Below are 17,713 nucleotides of genomic sequence, written 5' to 3'. Positions count from 1 at the left end.
AAGAGAGCAGCAGTATAACTGTATGCTGTGCATCCACATACAGTTCAGAGCTAAACACGCCTAACACTAAGATTAAACCATATTTTTTATCTGGCCCAACTTTATCTTGTTTTCTTAGTGCACAGAAAATCTGTAAATACCCCACTTTATTGTGAAACTATATTAAAGTCATTGGTTATTTAACCCTTTTGTAGCCCAGTGGGGAACTTGCAGATCATTTTCACTGGGTTCTTGACAGATGCATTTGGTGGAATAATGCAACATGGAACAAACCTGAAGCACTGAAATAGCTTTTATTTCTGATGGCGTTTTAAAACTTAAAGGAAAAGGTATGAAATGAAACTAGAATTAAGAAGCGTCAATTATCTAATGTTTGCTGAAGTAATATGGTTTAAATATATGCCTCAAGAAGGAATGTGTGCTAGCTGATGCAAAACATGCTCATTACTGACACAGTGGTAAATGCTGTGGACTTGTGCTTCTGAGCGCATGAGGCTTGACTCACCAAGGCCTGAAGCTACTCCAGGAAAGACATAAGCAAACCCAGTGCTCTTTTCCCTCAAGATTCATCAAAGGATGAGTCATCTGTTAAAAACAGAGTAATCATCAGGCTATTCTGCTTTTCTGCTGACTATTACTATTAGAACAAAGCCTGCAAGCAAAAAAAAAAAAAAAGAAAAAAAGGGGGGAGAAAAAAAAAAGTCGTGGCTTTGATCTCCTTCACGGGACTCAGTCTGGTTTATGCTTTCAAGTTCTGCCATTGTGAGTGTTTCAGTCATAAGGTGGAAAATACTGTGCCACCAGCAGGCATAGCTCCAGTGGCAAGATGTCTTGGTTGAGATGCAGTTAAGACTGTGTGAAAGCAGCTCCCTCTCCCATGAAGTGCTGTGTCCCCTCCAAGACACTGCTGTAAGCTCCAGGGCAAGGAAACACTTGCCTTTCTCTCCTTGCAGCTTTCTCTCCTTAAAGCTGCAGTCCCTCAAACATGGATATATTTTATTGAAGTGATGAACAGTGCAATGGTTAGTCTTTACTTGGACAATACCCAAGCCAAAGCATGCGTGGAGTCAGGAAAAAGACCCCCTGCCAACAGAGTTTCCATGCTAAATAAACATGCCTGAGTAATTACATGAAGTCAGAGTCTAAACAGCATTATGAAACTTCAGCAAAACTTTCTCTTCAAAAAAGCTTCATGTCACAGAAAAGACAGTGTTCTTAAGAGGGGTCCCCTGCACCCCAGATCCTTATCCATTAGAAATCCCCCTGCCTGTCTAACAGGCAAAGGAGGGAATGCATAAGAACACTCTTGGCATAGTATTTCTGTTACAAAAGGAGGGAAATGTGAAGTTTTGTGAAGTCCACTAAGGATTTTTAACACATAAACAAGGTAGTTTATGAAGTCTGATACTAAATCTAAGTAATACCCTCAAGTTTCGAAATAAAAATTCCATCATTAAAAATGAAGATACTTCACATGATATTTCACAGAATAGGGCATAGAAAATCTTTTATGATTGCAGGTGATTTTTCAAATCTCATAAACAAACTGATAACCAAGATTAGTATTTCTTTTTATATACACTTAAGAGGGCTTTGGCATTGTCCTTATTTAAATTTGAAGCATAGATATCAAAAATAGAAGTAGGTGAATGGAACACAGTGAATGTACTTCTGAAAACGGTATTTATTTAGGTGCTGTACCTTAACTGTTGTTTAATGCTTCATTCCTAGTATCTGTATCTGGTATTGTAGACATTGAGATTACCCTCAGTTTTACAAAAATAAACCTTGCAGAAAATGGTAATATACCAGAACATTTTCCTGTCTGGTTCCTGAGTGACAGCTGTAGGCTGTCTCTTTGTTAAGTTATAAGTTTTCCTTTCTTCAACAAGCTTTTCTCTTCTTCATATAATCTCTTGGGTACAAGGAGAGAGATCTAAAATTGTTGTGCTGATCCTGTGCTCTGCTCTTCTAGATAGGATGGCAAAACTACCGTTGCTATAGAGAGGTAGATTCAAGTACCATCTCCCTAAGCCCGTGTGCTGCCTTTCATTAAATGAACTAATGCTCCCTTCCTTTTAAAAATTACTTTTAGTATGTTTAGCACAGTTGATTTTACTGCCCTCTTAATATGTTCTTTGCTATGGGAATGTAGAATTTGACATGTTATTTAGAGTCAAAACTGTCTGCTTTGGGGTAAGATAGAAGATCTTTTAAAGTGGCAAACGTAAGATAATTTTCCCTTAATGACATCACGTAAAAATCTGTAACAGAAACTACTAGCTACATTGGCAGATAACAAAGACCTTAATGTGATTTCTTTCTTTTGTGTACAGTACAGGTTATCATCAAACCCTGTACCAATAATGTAAACTAAATACAGTGATACGAAACTTCACATACAGGTAGGGCAGCATTGTAGTGGCCTGAAGCTTGGCATTCTCCCCAAAGAGTAGCTTTCATTGCAGCTTAATTATGAACTGAAGATTAAATTAGTGTCTCCGAAATACTTTCTTATTATTCACTCTTCTCTGTTGTTATCTTGGCAGCAGGATTTATTTCAGCCCTTGAAATGCTATAGGCGGAAGGATGCCAGCTCTGCAAGTTCCAAAGCAGTTCTCATTTTGATCTACCCTAGCGATCATGTAAAACAGCTCATCAAATTTACCAGATTAGTCAGTCAGTGGATATTCTTTGAGGCAGGAAGGAGGGTAAAAAGTCTGTGGAAGCATTGTAATCCCTCTTTCTTGGTGCTGAGAGCAGTCGAGAGTCATCACCACTCTCCAAGTTGGGCAGCGTTAGCCCGGGAGCTGCCGGGGGACCAGGGCTAACATTTGAACAGTCTCTCCTGAGAAAAGGCACTTGTTTGCACTCGCCGTGTTTCTTGCACTTCGCTTCACAAACAAGGTGCTTTCACAATAGAAGAATTTGACTGAAGACGTATTTAGCTAAGAAGGGTTCAAAGTTTAAAATAGCTTTTACCAAATGAAATTATTCCTTTTATTCAGTTCCTGGTAATAGTAAGGAAGAAAATGTTTGTTCTTGGGTATTACTTGTGATGAGACAGCATTTCCCAGTATTTATATACTTGGGAAAAAGAAGGGTTACAAGAAAAATTCAGTTATCATGTGTCTATTAAAACGGAATTAATTCAGGCCTAATTGTTTAGCAGAACACTTAATTATGTATGTGTATGTCTATCCACCTGTCTATCTCTAGGCTGTTTTGTTGGCTTTTTCCAGCTTGGCTCTAGATTCCTACTTTATTCTTTAGATGAAATGTGGAAAATGTGGTATATTTCCTGGGATTGAAAACAGCAAACCACTTTTTTCCATCTTGTATCTAGGTTTCATAAGGGTTGCAAACCTTCCAATGCCAAAGTCTAGCCTAGTAATTTTCCTGAGGTCAAGTGTTCAATGTTCACTGAATGTTTTCAGAAATAAACAGGCATATACTTTGCCTCTGCTTGTGATGGTTTTAATAGGTTAAATTGTTTGTTTTACTAGACATAAGTTTGTTTTAATACATGAATTATCTAATTATAGCAAACAAAAATCAGTATTCAAGCTATTAATAATGACAAGAAAGTGTAAGGATTTCTGAAAATTTTCAGGCACTACTGTAATAGTTAACTGAATGGCTAATAGAGTGTTACACCAGAAGATACTGAGAGCTAGCTAGGATTCCGCACGTGAAAATTATGTTGGTCCTATTAAAAGCCATTTTTATCTCATTTTCATTTAAAATGTTCTGCCTAGGTTTAAAATAAGCCAACACTTTAAAATTTTAAATGTGATATAACATATTAGTCTTCAGAAAAGCTTCAGTCATTGGTATTTGAACAATTGCTTAGTTCTTGTTCTACAGAGTTGAATTGGTACTACTTACTGTAAAGCAGGATAATTCTGCACCATGATCATACGTTTCCTAAAGTAAACTGGTATTTTCTTGCTAACTAGAATAAAAATGACCCCATTATTTCACCGAGACACACCATTTTGTATAAGAATGCCAGGGATTTGTATTTTTATAGGTAACTGCTCTGTCAATATAGATTTAATTTTTGATGTAAAACCAGGCCATCATGAGCCAATTTATATCGGCAATATCTTCTCTGGTTTTATGCTTGCCATTCAAGTATCTATCTGATTAACAGATACAAAATAGAGGAACGTCTCAATATGCATTAGCTAACAGAGTGATTTCTCTGCTGTTTCATGGTGATTTATAAGCATACATTTGTCAGCCCTTTCACAGTAGTTGATGCTCTTCAAAGGCCTCCCCACTATCAGAATTTTAAGGAATGCCTTCTAGATTTCAGATTCAGAAAAAAACAAGGTTAATTTAGAATAGACTAGATTCAGTTAAGTTAAGGAAATAAGGCATTAGACCATTTGTGTAACATCTGCGTTAAGAAGTCTTTTGGGTTTGTTTTTAATCATGGATTGAAGTTTATTTAAACCTGCGCATGAAGGGTTGTAATTGCTTCCTGAAATTGTTTCTTCCTTTTAGCCTTCAGTGTTAAACAAGACAGATACATTATTTTTTTACAGCAAAAATGCAATGTTTTATATTACATTACTGTTGGGAAATAGAGTTTATACATTTACTCTTCTGTCCCCGGTGAAGGAGTCCTTTCTTTAAAAGGGTTATAGGCAGTTGTTCAAGCCCCTGTTAACAGCACACCAGCTGATTTTAAGAGATTTTCCTAAACTAGGAAGGGAGGGAGAGGAGATGATTGTGACTTCTCAGATAGTTGCTTGCTTATCTTCTTTGTAATATATACAACTAATAGTGGTTTAAAAAAAAAAAAAAAAATAAAAAAAGTCTGAATCCTGAATCAGAAGCAGCCAATGGCACATGAACTTAAATTCTCCTTACTCAGGTTGTTATTGTTATCCTGTGGATATCCTGAGGAGTTGGATCTGAAAACAAGAAAATGTATGGCCAGACACAAAGGTGAGATATATCACCAAGGAATAAAGAATGTTGGCTAATTTGTTTGAGGAGAACTCATTATAGGCTTTTCTAACAACAGTTTTAAGTGTGCCAAGATTTAGAACATAAAATAAAAAAAAAAAGGGGTTTAAAAAAAAAAAAAAAAAAAAAAGGTTTAGTACTTTTTTTCTCTCTAGTATTGTCCATTTTCTTTGCAGAATTCAGTGGCAGGAATTCTCTGAAATAATGACACCAAAGAATCTGTGAAATTATCTATGATATTTTTATACATAAAAATGCTGTTCCTTTAAAGCTCTGCAACATAAAATCAACAAAAGCCCTTGTTCAGAAAAGATGAAAATCATCCATTTGGGGCAATTCCAAATGCCCCTGGGATGCATGTTTATCAAGCTCCCGAGCTGCAGTTTGAAGCCAGGATACTTCAGGGGGTTATTAAACATTTATTTAGTCGTCTAGTTTCAGGCCTGAGAGCTGTGATAATGGGGACCTTGTAGGTAGCAGAGTGTTCCTGCGTTTCCTGCCGGAGCTCCAGCCCCAATCCCTGTTGCCGTGCCGGCTGCTGCTGGTGCTGGACCAAACACTGGTCCCTTCTTGCCTTGGGAAGTACTCTCCCTTTTTCCTTAAACATCCATCTCTGCAGAAAAACAAAATGAAACATTGTTTGCACTCCTGGCCGGCTATTGTAAACGCACGCTTCACTAATTAACAGCACTATACGTGCCAGGTGAAAACAAAATTTGGTATTTAACTGAGCTTTAGATACATAGTTGCATTATTCTCTGTCTCCCCCCTGCCTCCTCTCCACCTCCTTGCCTCAGCCGAACAAGGACTTTCCTTAATTGTTTTCCTTTTAAAGGCACAGGCAAATAGTAAGTGGCGTTGAAGTGTGAAGCTGTAGCATGGTAAGCTTGAATGTCAGTTAGGACAACTGAAGAAATGCGGTTTAGCTGCTTTATCAATTATTGTGAAATGTTGTGATTTTTCTTTTTTTATTATTCATGTGTCATTATTTGCGTGCAAAGGGCTGGCATGGAGACTTTTGCTGCCGATTTCCTCTTTGTGCTTACAGGTGGCACTTGACAACATGATTTCCTATAATTTCATACAATTTCTGCTGACTTATAGGTACCCAGATATTCTGATGATGCCGAACAGCTAAATGATGCAGTGAAGGGGAGGCTGCAGCATATTCCTTTAAATACATATGTATTAAGGGCTTGCAAGCAGATCTCGGGTTCTTGTACTTGTCAGTCCCATCCTAACCACAGAGAGCACTCTGTCTGAGGCACAAAGGTAGGGTGAAGAGAATTGTGATGATGATGATGATGATATAGAAAACAGGTTTTTATTGCCTCCCCTAGTCAGAGGAGGGGGTCATAATGTAATCATACCCAGGACAGAGATAGGAGTGTCAAGCACATCCTTTCTGTGGGGACTGTCACCTGAGCACACCCTATGTGGGGCACCAGAGGTCTGTACAAACTCCTGGTGACTTATTCCAAAGCTGCTGGCAGTGCAGGTACCAAAACTGCTGAGCCCTGAGAGCCACCGCCTGTTAGCTTCAGCGTGGCACCAAATTCATGTTACCTCTGCTGCCTTTTAATCAAAGTTGGGGTCTGTTGTTCTTGGTGGACTCTCACTAGGTCAGTGGAGTGTCTGAATGTTCGGTGCAAACATTTCTCGTGTGTTTAGTACTATCTGGTGGATCTCTTCACCACACCTCATTGTTTGAAGCAGACAGGCTTATCTCTCAATTGAACCCTGTGAACATAAATCAGTGTTGGCATTTCATTTCCCCTACCCCCTGCTGCAAAAAAAAGAAAAAAAACCAACCAACCACCAACAAACCACATTTGCTTACATGGCTCCTCATGTGGGAGGAATTAATTTAGCCCAGGGTAAGCAGTGGTGTTCCTGATACTTCCCACCCAACAATTTGAAAGGCTGTAAAAGCAGCCACCAAGATGATGAAGAAAGGGAGTAGCACTGAACTGAGAAAACCGAGTTGACAAGTTACAGAAATAATGCTGCCTGAGGTTGAGCCATTAATGAGCAAAAGAAAACAAACCTCATCTAGAAGAAGACCGCCTGTCACTTTGAATGTTATGCTATGAATATTTAAATGAAAACATAAGAAAAGACATACCATTTTTCTCTTCTGAAAATCATAACCTAATAAATTGTGCTGTAGATAAACTATGTAAAAAGATGCTGTGGTTTTAGAGAAGGTGATGTGTTGCTGATTGAAAGAGAGAACGACCAAGCACAGTTGATACAGAACTTTGGGAATGGCACAGGAATCCTGGGACAATGAGAAGAATGGCAGTATCACAAACTTAATTTTTATTCTTTCCCATAAAGTGGGAGAAGAAAGAAGTGCTGTTGCTGGCTTTTCTAGGGGACCTTTTCCTGCCCCATTTTTTCCCCCCTTATATGTCTAGTTAGAAATTAATTAACATGACTAACATTAGGCAACTGTCTCTGCCTCTCACAAAATAAAAAATGAAAACATAAAACAAAGACATCTCTGACAACGTACTGAACAATTCTGGCAGCTGAAGCTGTGTTTAATCTATGAACAGGTTAGTAATATTTAATACTTCAATTTGTATGCTGTGAGATTTTCTTTTGTTCCTAACAATTCTATATTTAAGATTACCAGGGCTTCAGGCAGAACTGTTTGGGTAGTAAAGTGATAAACTGACACCAGAATACTGAGCAGAAAAAAACCCATTACGCTAACAGCAGCCAACAGCAGTTAATGGTTTTCAGCTGTTGCAGATCTAATTGATCTTGTTGCTATAACAGAAAGCAGTTCTCTGTGATTCATATGCTTTCTTACTGGAACATATTCTACTCCCTTGCTGTTTTTAAGCCTCACTAACTCTGGTTTTTCCCTTTTCTTAAATGCCATTGCTAACAACACGTTCTATTTAAAGTTAATATTAGTCAAATAAAAAATCTGTTAGTTTGTTGAGCCTTAAATTTTCTCTCTTCGTTAAAAAGAAAGGCCAAACTACTAAATGCAGTTATGCATTTCTTGCGTTTATTAATCCCCTTCTTTGAAGTGTCTCACCCAGTGCTCATTAATCTTGATTTATACGTACCTTGAAATCCATATCTGCCATGAATGTATCAGATGTGATTAAAATGACGTAAGCATTTGCCATCAACTGCAGTGCCATGCCAAAGCCTCTTCTCAGTTCTGCATGTGGAGCTTCCATTGATGTCAGTAGGATCCAGTGTGTTTTCTGCAGGACATGGTTTGACGAGTACAGCTGATAAAGCTGTACCATTCGGATTCTGTGTATATGTTCTTTTCTTTCCTTTTCAGCATTGAGAAACTTCTGATGTGTTATTTAAATTTTATAGATGCATTAATTTGAATTATTTCACTGGTTAGTCATTACATTAGGGGGTGTTGTCTTGGTGTGATTTTATTTTTTGTCAAAAGTTGGAAAAAATAGAAATTGTGTGAAAATCAGTAGAAACTTGCATTCATAGTTATAATTCTAACTCAGAAGAGAGTTTTCTTGTTATAAATATGGGTGCATATCAAAAGGAAATTTCCAGTAAAAGCATTAGGAATCTCAAAGGAAATGCACACTCTGTATTTTGATATTGTTCAGATTTCATCTTCACTTTGAGAGCTGTCTGTATTTGTCAGCAGGCAGACTGCTCCACAGAATGACTTTACCTGCCAGTTTTGTGTGAAAAGACTCTTGGCTGTCAGCATATGCTGTAGCTTCTTCGCTCCCTATATTATTTGTTAAATACCGTGTATTAAGAAACTTGAATCATCTTTCTCTAGGAAAGAAAAAAAATTGTAACTGTTTAAGTGTTGGGAAGTCTAATTATACCTCCTGTTCGTTTCCTTTTGTTCTTGTAAAGGCATCCATTGCTGCAATGGAAGATAAAGTAGCATTTGCAGGCAGGAAAGAAATGGGGAATTTTTCTTTTCTTCCTTTCTTGTTTCTGTTGCTGCATTGTTCTGATTTGGTTTTTTAAAGGTTGACACAGAGCCCCCTGAGAATTTTTAACATATGAGAGTAGATAACCTTGTTCTTTTGTTCACTCATCCCTGCCCTGTTCTGATTGCCTGGAGCTGTTTTCTGAATATTCCATTTCATATCCGTTTAACACTTTCTCCATTCTTCTTTCTGCCTTTATTCATCAGTTCAGAATAATGTTACACCCAATGTATCAGGAGAAAGCATTACAAAGACCTTCAGACATAATCTCATCAGTGTCTCATTGAAGGAAGAGTTGCTAAGAACAAACCAAGGTTGTATAAACGCAGAGAAGCCCGTTGCAGGAAAATGCACAGACTGAAATTTAGCATTTCCTTTCGTACTTTTGCTTAGAGACTTGACACTTCTTGAAAGATTCTGCTGCTTTCACCTGGGATGAGAAGCTCTTAACTCCACACGCTGCCCTCTCTGGTGTACAACACATTTCTCACAGAACCAGACATCCTCCTGCGGGGAAGGATGGCAACATAGAGCTCTCAGTAAATCTTGGGCTGTAAAAACACTAAGAAACTCCAATACGCATAGCTCAGCATCAGGAACAGTTCCCACTTACTTAAATGGCCATCTCCCTTTTTAACCAAAAGAACAGCAGCATCTTGTCATCACGGTTAAAGAAAATTACTTTTAATGAAAAGCTTATAAAGGAGTATCTTGGCTTATGTGAAGAATGAGCAAAGCCTCAGAAAATTAATTGACATGAAACACAATTTGTTTCTGAAGTCACTCTGAAATATGGAATAAGCGCAGGCTTAAGCAGCACCTTTTTCTGAACAGAATATTTAATTTTTCTATTCAAAGACTTTCACTAGGGTGTGTGAATTCAACAGTTACACTGTGGGGCAGTGCAGAGTACCTAGGAAGAAAAGTGCAAGTGTGTAAATAAAAATGCCCTGTTTTCATAAACAATACACGTGTAGGATTAGGAAAGGCATGTACACTTTAAAAATCAGGCTACTTTTAGGGTCACATTTTATACAGGAGCATAGGAATGTAACATACTACATTTTAACTTTCAATAGTAAAACTTTATTGGTAGTGTAAAATTATTCTGTTTCTGAGAGGGAAAACCGAAGTACTTCCAAGAAATTAACAGTAAAATAAAATAATACACAAATTCATCTTCTTTAGCCTTTAGAAACAGACCAGAAGACAATAATAAAATAAGAGTTTCAGGAGACATAAAACTTTAACCAAAAAAAGTAAAACTTACCCTGCAAGTGACACAATAGCAAATAAAGAGTACACTAGAAACCAAAGCCATCTGGTAAATTAAGTGAAAATTAATGATTAAAGAAAATCTCACTGTGTTTGTAGTGTATTTTCATCCATCTGTGCCCAATTATAAAGGAGTTGTCAAAGAAAGAGAGCCACCGGTGGTTAATTCCAAACTAATCCAGAAAGCCTGAAAACGTCCATCACTGCTTTTCTTACAGTTTCTAATCTCTGCAGGTTTCTGATAAGAGCAGCATTAAACTATGGTGTCATGAATCTTGGCTCTCACGTTTGAAACTAACAGAGATGTACTACCTGTGATGATTTTAGATTAAGGAAATACCATCTTTCAAAAGCACACTACAGACAGAATTTATAAAAGGAAAAATCTGTGTTCCGATCCGTTTCTGTCAGGCGCAGCGATTGCAGTGAACAATATCTAGGCTGTAAAACCATCAGCTGTGACCCGAGCAGATAGCGCCCAAGCGCTGCGTGACACTGCTGGAGCCGGCCGTGTTGGAGGGATGATGTGCCTTCCCAGGGCTCCGTGGTTTTTTGGGGGCCAGGCACAGCAGTTGAGGTGTTGATTTGTAAGTTTTCCAACACTTGCCGTGGCACTGCGCTGCCATTTCACACCGGTGGCTCGCTGCATGGCCACCTCTGTGGACTTGTTCGGCGTCCTGCGCGTCATAGATCAGCCCTACATTGCTCTCTCTGCAGAGAAGAGGCTGTTCTCTATTTGAAGGGGAAGGAGCCTCTGCTTCCTTTCCTATTAGTTTGGGCCCCAAGATTATTTTTAAGTGCTGTGACTGTGAAGCTGCTGGGACTTCTGACTACGCTTGCTCCATAATAGAGTACATAGTGACATGGTGATGGGTAGAACTAGTGGAGAGCCTTCCTTGGGTAGGTTAGCCTTTGAATTTGAGAGAGATGGTGCCTAAATTAATTATTCTCTTGAGGATCTTAACCACTAATGGCAAAGGGAAACTACTCTCCATAGGCTGAAGTTAACCTTTACAAAACTCCTCCGTAATGCAATTTACACCCTACAATAGGTGCACACCAGAAGAATTAGTGAGGAACAAGCATGGAGAAGAGCAAGTAATTCCCTTTGTGTTCTGTATTTCCAGATGAGGATTTGATGTCAGAGAAGTGAGTGACAGAAAGACATTAGATAGCAACGTTAAACAACTCTCTTCTTTGTGTGGATTCTAGTAACCGTCAGTAAGGCAGGAGATTGCTTTTGTGCTTTTTTTGAGTTAGTTTAGTAAAGGGTCACTTTTCTACCCCCACTTCTTGCTCATAAAATATTTAGGAGAGCAGTTTGGAGCTGTGACTGGGTAAAAAGGGCAAAAAATATTGGGAGAGGTGTTACTCTTCTCCAACGCTATCCTGCTCACCGTCAAGGCTCGTCATTTTATTCATTTTCAAAGTCTTTGTACAAGCCCTTGCTCCTGGGGTTCTTCTGGCGTGGTCTATATTAGAAGTCAGCCAGGCTTGAAAGTCCATATATGCAAAACATTAGCAGTTGTAAAACTTTAAAACTTAGTGACATCTGCTTTCTCAAATCGGCCCATATGAAGCTATTGTGCCCACCCCCTTTAAGTAATGCACTTGAATTAACCCTTTGCATACTTGTGACAGCAGACAACATAAATCAGTATGATCAGCTAGCTATGTAATCATAACATTTACAGACCTCTCAACATCCTTTACATCTAGTACATTAAAATTGTCTGCTCAAACGTAGACCATAGTTTGACATGTAATTGTTTTTGGCTGCAGTTCAGGCTTATACAGCCCTTGTAGCTCCTTGGTTGTGTTGGTAGAAGTATTTGTGCAGCCATGCAGTGAACCAGATCAGGGACCTGAGCCAAGTTACAGGGGGAAAAAAAAAAGAAAGAAAAAAAAAAAGGTTATTTTTGAGCTAGATCAACTCCCTGTACTGGCAAAGTGGAGGCAGCAACACAAAAGCAGGGAAAAAACGAGAATGAATGCCAGCATACCATTGAAATGGAGGCATGTCAGGCCATGCTTTCAATGTAAACTTCCAGTGCGGTGTAAAAGATTGCGCCGTCTAAATATCAACATTAAATAGTAATTCAGAAAAGCTGTTTGTTATTGTCAAAGTAGAAATTGCCATCTTGACAAATTGATCCAGAATGCAACCCCCATTTTTTAAACTTGGATTGTCTAATTCTTTGGTAAAAATTAGTTTGGGATTGGGGGGTAGTAAATTATTGTTATGTTTCATAAATGACTGATAATGCTATTTTAATGCTGCAAATTAGATTCTGCTTCAAATGAAAAATCTAAACATAGCTACAAGGAGCTAGATTATGCCTCAGTTGCACCTGTATATTCCCATCTACTTCAGTGATGCTGATTAAAAAGTAATTTAGGGCAAATTTTTGTCTGAAAAGTTTATTTAGTCCTTATATAAAAAGCATTCGTTATTGCCTATCTTGTTATATAATCTATATCATCTATGGCTTCGTATACTAATGTATTTTTAAGCCCTATAGGGATTTGAGTTCTGCATCATCACATCCAAAATTTGCATAGACATATGCATAGTAAAAGAGGAAATCCTGATGTGGTGGTTTAGAAGTTCTGATACATGATTTCCTTTTCCCTTTTTCTCATCTGTAGAGGAGAAATGGGCTTCCGTAGACCAGCCTGTTTTGAACATCATAGTGAATGTTGTGTGCAGCATATGTGCACACAAAAATTACCTGCCACGTGTTACAGTTCATGTAACATCATATAGATGAAGTGAATCTTGATTTTGCGTCAAAAAGTTAGAAAGTACTATTATTAAACTTACCCAGTGTGCCGTAATATTTTGCCTGTGTCTTTTCTGAAGGTTCAGCAAGCGGCATGTGGCATGTTGTTGGGATGAAGCATTCACACTGCTGGGGAAATATTGTAGGATTTTAATGATCAGCATCTAGTAAGCCCTGCTCAAACACTTGCTCAGAAGCTGCAGCTTTAAAATAATTTAAAGTTGAGACCAGTTTAGATTGGAGGTTCTCGGGCAGGGAGGTGTCTTCTACCAACTCATTTTTCTTTTTCCTGTTGAAAATCTTAACAGTGTTGGAGCTTTTAAGAAAACCATGTCTTGGTAAAATAAGGAAAATATTTCTATGATGACTTAAATATTCCTTAAAGACAAGCTTTTCTAAAATAAAGTAATTCTGTCAGGTTTGGCATGGTACTTTCCCATTAGCACGCTTTCGGTTTCCAACTTGATGTTGCCAGCCTCAGAAATAAGAGAGCTGCAGTATTTCTAAAATAACTCTCACCTATATGATGTTACGAAGAGTATTTCCTGCTGGAAATTCATCTCTTCGCAAAGATATTCCTTCCAAACCTGTGTGGTGGAAGGGGCTACCAAACACTTACTATTTTATAATGAAATTACCATCCTTTTAAGACCCATTTTGAAAATCAGGAAAGATACTAAAAGTTTTGGTTTTCCCTAAAATTACTACATAGGAAAATGCTAATGTTCTGTGAAGAAACCCAACACTTGGAAGCAGTAGCAACACTTGGCATAGATTGTATGCGTCATCCCCTTAGTTCATTCATATAGAAATATAAGTGTGTATATGTTCTATTGGTTGTAGGATTATCTATCTATCTACACACACCTATACACATGTGAAGAGTTTTTAATTGCATTTTTTCTTTTTCTTTTTCTTTTTCGAGGGAGGGGAAGCTAGAACAGACTAGTGCTTCCTGAAAAATAAATAAGAAATTGCTAAAGCAGTCATGGTAAAATCAAGCCACAGGCAAACTTGTATCTTGTACGGTAACATGATATTCTGGTTGTATGCCTGTTTAATATCTTTTAAGCCACCCTTGGGCAGGACCCCACTGTAAACAAGCTGTCGCGTTTGACTTGGAACATCCTTTTAAAAATAACACTAATAAATAAACATTCTGTCTTCACACATTTTGCTGCCAGGGATTGTCCATTTCTAAACTTCTGAGTGTAATGATTTGTAAAGGTTTTGCGTATTAACTGCAATCTTCTTTTTTTCATAAATATGAGTTCTTCATTTTTCCATTCATTTAATGTTTCAAAATTAAAACTTCAATTTTATTTTATAATTGTATATTGTCATTTTAATAAAAGCCTTTATTGAAATCAGCTCCATCTGTTAAATTCTCTGTCTGGCAGTGCTATATAAATCAATAATAGTAATATTAGGTAATAATAGAAGAGGAATGTGAGTCTCAGTTTATTAAGAGATGAAGGAAAAAGCTGCACAGAGGAAATCATTTGCTGTGTACAGCGAGATCCATTGATTCAAGCAAAGCCAGTGAGACACATAGCTTTGAATCCCTTCTGTGGTACTTTATCTGTGAACCGTTTATCTAAATATATCCTTTAGCTCTTCTTCTCTTTGCTGCTCTGATCCCCTTGTAGCTGCTCGCTTTCCTTTGCTCCAGCATCTGCTGTCCCGGGGCTGTACAGGTTTGGGATCTCTCCGGATTCCTTGCAGTGTTGCATGGAAGATCCTGTGAAGAGTAATCTGCAACAAGGAGGTCAAAAATAAAGGGCTTTTGGAGCTGATGAGCAGCGCTCCTTGTTCCCCTGAAAAGGCAAATGGAGTATCCCACCTTCTGTTCTCAGGAGTGGCCAACTCTTCCCTCCGCTCACAGGCGCTTCCAGGCAAACAGGGCTCTGCCTGGGCTCTCCCCGGTCGTGTCAGCTCCACGCGCGGCTGAAACAGGAATTCTGAGTGTGATATTTCACCAGAGCTGACTCTGAATTAAAAACATATTTTCTGAACAGCAAGTCCAAAGAATGTATTCAATTAGATGAATTTGTGAACAACCTGAGACCCTGTTGCCGCGGCGTTTGGGAAGAAGCACAGTTTGCTAGACCTCAAAAGTGACAGCATTTCTCTCCACATTATTTGACACTTATATTGTTATTGATCTGATCTTGTTTGCTGCAACTCCTGACCTTTTTTCTTTTTTTTTTTTTTAACTTTCTTTTTAAGCTCTGCTATCATTTAGCTTCATCATATGTTCTCCCTCTGGAGAAATTGTATGCATGTATACACAATGTTGACAAATCTTTCCGTTTCATTGGGACTGTCATACTTACTTCTTGTGTGCGTGTGTGCAAGTGCAGTGCTTTAGGAGATATGCAGGCATGTTAAAAACTCAACCTTCAGAAGAATAAGATACCCAATTCATATGGTTGTGGAGAGAAACAAAATAATGCCTGGATTAAAGTAGAGTAATGAAGTTTAAGTGAAATTTTGAATAAATGTTATTATTTTATCATTTTTGCCAACTTGGAGTTGGCAACACTGGGCTGAACATTGTGTTTGAACTTCTACAAAGTGAGAATAAATGTGTATTTAAAAAAAAAACAGAACAACTAGCTATGTGTTTCTCACAGTAGCATAGATGGCACTGCTGTCAAAATCAATGAAAACTGCAGAAGAATTCAGCGAGTTCTGTGTTGCTGTCACTTCACATAAGTATTACTAGCCCCATAATGCTGTTATTTCTTACCAGGTCACAAAAGACCGTGGTAGCGTGTAAGATACTCTGCGTATGAATGGTACAATGCCTACAGAGTAGTTTCATTGAAAGACCTTTCAATCCTGCTGCTGGAAGTTCAAAGGAATTTCTTTAGCAGTAGCTGGAGGTTCTTCAATGAACATTGTTTCTGAGGTTTCACTGGTTCATTTTGAAAGATACATAAATACTTTCTTAGAATTAATGCTGTCTGCTGAGTTTCTCTGCATGTTGGATGTGAATGCCAGCTCCGTGTTGAGTTCTGTGGTGTTTCTGAAGGATACTCAGCACATGGGATATGCCTTGTGCGTACGTTGTGTGTTTGACACTGGGGTTTTTGTGACAGGCCGTAGAACCATGAGATGAATTTCATTTACAATGCGTGTTTGACTGCTTCACCTTCATTCTCATCACTGTTCATTTTGATTTGGGCTCAGCGTTATGTGAAAGTTATCACCCTGTAAAACAGAAACATTTACTTTCCCCTGCACCATATACCTTTTGGGAAAAAAAAAAAAAAAAAGATATCTAAAATCCTTTTGCCTTACTCAGTGGTCTAAGAGCCAATATTTTGTGAGCCATTAAAAGCTTAATCAATAGAGCTGAAAATTCTGTTTTCTGGTATTGCAAGACATTATTTGCAATTCATGGTAGGTTCTGAGTTACTGGATGTTAAAACTGAAGTATCATGACTTACAGGGAATATATTTTAACAATTTTCATAGGTTATTGAAATATATTCATTATCATTTTATTCTCCCTTTAAGGCCTATAAAGTTGAACTCATGATAATAAAATCAAGTGGCTTTACATGTAGATATATAAGAAATATTATCAATAAAAAAGTAAATTTCTCTAACACAGATCTAAAATAGATTGTCTGCAAAATATGTGTTATAAATATGATAAATGGTGGTGCAAAACAGAGCTATTATGAGCTCTCCCTTAGGATGATCTACATTAAAATAAGGCAGTTTCTCTGGGCTCATAGATGGTAAAATCTTAGCTGTACGATTCATTGGGATGAGTGTAACAATTTATAGGCACAGCCACATACGTGCATCTAACTTTTGGTGAGTAACTGACAAACCTCATTTTCATTCAAGATCTGTTGTGTCGTTAGCCTTCACCACAGCTGCATCAAGCATATTAAGCATTCGTTTTGCTTTATTTTCGGGGAAAATCACAGTCGTTGCAACAATTTCATGTTGGTTGTATATAACATTAGACTTCCAGTTGGAAATGAGTTATTGTTTTTCAAAGAATTGTTGTGTCTTTTTAATTCAATTGTTTAATCTTTGCTCAACCTTTGGTCAATTGCTTAAAGGCACTCTGTTGGAATGTGACATTAACAACAGGAGGGTGGCAATGATGTCATAAGAAACTTGTGTGGATCGCATTTGAGTTCTAGGTAATTGCTTGAAGATTTTGATTTTCATATTCTGAAAGTGCTATTTCCACCTCCATACCTCTGGCTTCTGCATTTTACATAAAGTCTGACTTTAGTGCTTGGAATATTAAGAGTATGTATTAATAAACCATGCACCTTTGAAAAGAGTTATGGAATATATTCCCTGAGGGCCAGTGATAACCTTGTGCTTCATGGTCCACAGATTATTTAAATCCCTCAAGCTTAACAGGTGCTTTCATTCAAAGAGTTAGGTACCAGGCTTCTGAATTCATACATAGCTGCCTAAACAAGTGGTTGCAGCTCCATATTTCTCCTCCATGGCCTAATTTATATATGTTCCTGAATCCACTAGTGGGAATGGGTAGCTTTGTAGTAACTTTATGGCTGCTTCACTCTAGAGATTCATGGACCGTTTTTATGTTGTATTCTACAGGGAGGAAGGGGATTCATGTATGTCCGTGTAGATTAAAGATGTTAGAAAAAGTTAAAAGGTGAGACAAGAAGGTAACAGAGAATGAATGGCTAAATTGTGAAGAAGGTTATTTCACGCAGAGGT

At 37.9% G+C, this 17,713-nt stretch overlaps 1 protein-coding gene across 1 annotated transcript in view; it reads left to right on the top strand.

The window, feature by feature from the left end:
- The window catches only part of LOC106885414 (ubiquitin-conjugating enzyme E2 E2), a 213,426-nt gene that overhangs the window by 80,810 nt on the left and 114,903 nt on the right, over positions 1-17,713 (top strand). The gene's annotated exons all lie outside the window — the stretch shown is intronic.

Source organism: Calidris pugnax, unplaced genomic scaffold, assembly GCF_001431845.1.
Source record: "Calidris pugnax isolate Ruff unplaced genomic scaffold, ASM143184v1 scaffold11, whole genome shotgun sequence".
Classification (NCBI taxonomy): domain Eukaryota; kingdom Metazoa; phylum Chordata; class Aves; order Charadriiformes; family Scolopacidae; genus Calidris; species Calidris pugnax.
Note: the sequence above shows the minus strand (reverse complement) of the source record. Positions and strands in the feature narration are given on the sequence as shown.